This window comes from Cynara cardunculus, assembly GCF_001531365.2.
Source record: "Cynara cardunculus var. scolymus isolate 2C chromosome LG 10, CcrdV1, whole genome shotgun sequence".
NCBI classification, from domain to species: Eukaryota; Viridiplantae; Streptophyta; class Magnoliopsida; order Asterales; family Asteraceae; genus Cynara; species Cynara cardunculus.
The window spans coordinates 11,398,784-11,402,785 of NC_037537.1; positions in this window are offsets into that span (position 1 = coordinate 11,398,784).

Sequence of the window (4,002 nt, forward strand, 5' to 3'; positions counted from 1 at the left end):
TATTATATATATTTTTTAATTTTTATAATTATATTGCTAACGTTTTATTAGTTAATAATTTATATATGTATGATTTTTAAATAAATATTTAAAACTACAAAGATAAAATAATTTAATGTAAAAAAGATCATCAAAATAAGTTAATTGATAAATCAACAAATTGAATAAAATGTAAAAAGTTTGAAAATATTACAACTCAATCAAGTGAAATAAATTTCGTAGTACGATTATTAGATAATAGTTGTTCATATTTATTTATTCGGTCATGTACGAAGTAGCCCATGTAGTGGTGTAATCATATTTGAAATGAAACCAATTTGGCACGATAGAAGGCATCGGGTGCCCTTCTATCAAAGATATTTTGACGTAATAATTACCGTTAACATATTCAACTATAAAAGCAACATGTTCATACCACGGCAGAGGACAAGATTGAAGTGGAAGGAATATCAGAGTACCTATAGTTGTTAAAGAATGTAATATCACATTGTATCTTGAAGCAATCAACAAGGCCGTTTTAAAAACATACATCAAATGCCCATTTAGTGCAAATGAGTCTAGTTCAAAGAAGCTCATTTTTTATTTTTTATTATTATTATTATAAAATTAGATTTTTAATACTAATAAAAAGTAAATTCATCACTTAATTAATATTAACTTCATTAACATTTTCAAGCAGTCAAAAAAAATCCCGACCACCTCTAAGCTTATGTTTTCAAATATTCTTTTTTATATATTTTTATTACAACAATATTGTTGTTTATAAATAAAACATAATACAATTTAAACTAATTTATATTTGAGGTTTGAGTAAAAAGCGATGAGTTATTATCTGAATTTTTATAGATTGCTGGAAAAATGAATATTTTAATAAAAATTGATTAGTTATTTTTAAGTTTTAAAGTAGGAATAATGATGATTATTTTCTTAATTTTTAAAGTTTCATAGAGATTAATGATATATTCTATGAAAATATAGATAAAATAAAAATTAAGAATTAGATATGAATTTTTAAAAATTTTAATAGATTTTTATATGAATAAACCATACGACTATATACGTATGGTTAAAATTTATAAAATTACAAAATAAATGATATATTATTTTTTATAAACAACAAGACGTATTGTTTATCAAATTTATTGGTTTTAAATTTGATTAATATAATACAAATAAAAATTATAATTACTATAGACTAATAATTATTATTATCTATTAATTAAAAATAAATAAAAGAGAGGGGAGATATAAGAGAGAGAATGAGAAATGAAATAATGTCACTTTCAAAATTGTAGGTCATTTAATGTTATTAACTATATTTTTTTTGTCTTTTTAATAGGTAGATGATGCAAATAATAACGGGGGTTGTTATTTGCATCCCTAGTTATTAAAAAAGTCAAAAAAATACCTATTAATAACATTAAATTGCTAAAAGTTTGAAAAACTTTTTTTCTCTCCCTCTCTTATGTTCCCTTTCTCTCTCATACTTTTTTTAATTAATAGATAATAATAATTATTAATTTATAGTAATTATAATTTTTATTTGTATTATATTTTAATCAAACTGAAAACCAATAAATTGGAAAGCAATAAGTCTTATTATTTTTAAAAAAATATATATCATTTATTTTATAATTTTAAGCATATGTGTATAGTCGTATAATTTGTCTTTATAAAAATCGGATAAAAGCTTTAAAAATTTATATGCAAATTCTTAATTTTTATTTTATCTATATTTTCATAAAATATATCATTAATCTTTCTGCAACTTTAAAAATTCAGAAAATAATCCATAAAAAGGGGAAGTGGAATTTGTATTTTCATTCACAAGTAAACATTTCAACATTCTCTCTTTACTATTTCGAATTTGTTAATGACTAGTTGGAAAAAACAATTTTCAATGTCAACCCACCAACTCAGGAACCTCATAGGCATAGTTGTCCAGACTCGTCAACATTTGTGGAGTTTGATATTTTGGTGAACAATGAACAAATGAGACATAATTCATACTTCAACCAAAAAAATTATGCACATCCATACATTAATCAATTTCCAAGTATTTTTCATCCTTACATCGTGCAGGTACGTAATGTACTTCATGCAAGTTAAATTTTTTTTATTTCAATGTATTAATCAATTTTTAAATAATTTTCATTTTTACATCACACAAGTACATGATGTAAAAGGCGATGGAAACTGTAGATTTCAAGCAATAACTGTTTGTCTCGTCACCACAAAGATGAATGGTTATCTATTCGATATGATTTAATGGATGAGTTAAACATGTACAAAACAAAATATCTCGAGGGTGTATGACATTGAACTATGGTATCAGCTTTATAATTCCTTGAACTTCTTTGAGCTGGACTCATTTGCACCAAATGAGCATTGGATAGATGTTTTTGAAACGGGCTTGTTGATTGCTTCAAGATGCAATGTGATACTACATTTTTTTAACAACTATAGGTAGCCTGACACTCTTCCCACTTCGATCTAGTCCTCCTCCTTGGTATGAACATGTTAATTTTACAATTGGATACGTTAACGAAAATCATTACGTCAAAATATTTTTGGCAGAAAGGCACCCGATCCCTTCTATCGTGTCAAATTGGTTTCGTTTCAAATATGATTGTGCAACCGCATTGGCTACTCCGTACATGACCCGAATAAATAAGCACGAGCAACTGTTATCTAGTAATCGTATTACGAAATTTATTTCACTTGATTGAGTTGTAATATTTTCAGACATTTTATACTTTATTTGTTGATTTATCAATTAACTTATTTTGATGATCTTTTTTGCATTAAATTATTTTATCTTTGTAACTTTAAATATTTATTTTAAAAAATACATATATAAACTATTAATTAGTTAAAACGTTAACAATACAATTATAAAAATTAAAAATAATTTTAAAATTATTTGAATTAATTTAGAAATAGTTAGTTTGCAAAAGTTTATTATAAAACATAAATTTAGAAAAATAAAATTAGAAGACAATGTTAAAAAAAGTTATAAAACATAAATTTATAGGACATAAATTTTTGAAAAACAATTATTAATTAACTTTGACCTAGATAATAGGAAGGAGTGCACTTTACCAATAGGGAGGGGTAGATATACACTCACCCATAACAACTCCCTTTATTTTAAGGGGAGTGTTAACGACACATAAAATATCAAATCAATTAAATAATACTAAAAAAGTACTCGTATAATGTAGCAAGATAAATCTTGATTTTAATGTTTAATTTTTATTCTTTGTCTCTATTGATATAATACGATTTTATGTGGTTTTGAGAAAATGATAATGTTTTTATTTTTAAATTAAATATAAATTTGAAAAAGATAAACCGATATTAGTATCAAATTAACTATTTAATAGTTCTCAGTTTTTTGTGTAACTTCTTTAATTCAATTTTCTATTATAATTTAATGTAGATTTAATAATAAATTAATTTATTTTTGGTTTAACAATATAACTTTTTATAAAAATAATAATTAAACATTCTGTTAGAACTCAATGATTATCTTATTTATATTTTAGATTATCTATATTTAAAATAGATGTTTATCATGTATTTGATTATGTTTATCTGCAATTAGTTACACGAATTTAAAAATGGAGCTTTAATAAGTTGTACTTCTGCAAAATTACTTGTAATTTTGAATTTTAAGTAATATGCATCAATCTATACTATATTATAAAGCATCTGATAAAAACTCTTAAAAATCATTTTTTGTGCATAAAGTACTGTTTATTAATGCATGCTACTTAAAACTCAAGATTACAAGTAGATTGTACGTAAGTACAACTTATTAAAGCTCCATATCTGAATTCGTGTAACTAACTATAGATAAACATAATCAAATATAGGATAAACATCTCATTTTAAATATATAAAATATAATTAGAATAATTATTAAGTTCTAACAGAATCTTTAAGTATTATTTTATAAATATTATATTATTAAACCAAAAATAAATTACTTTCTTATTA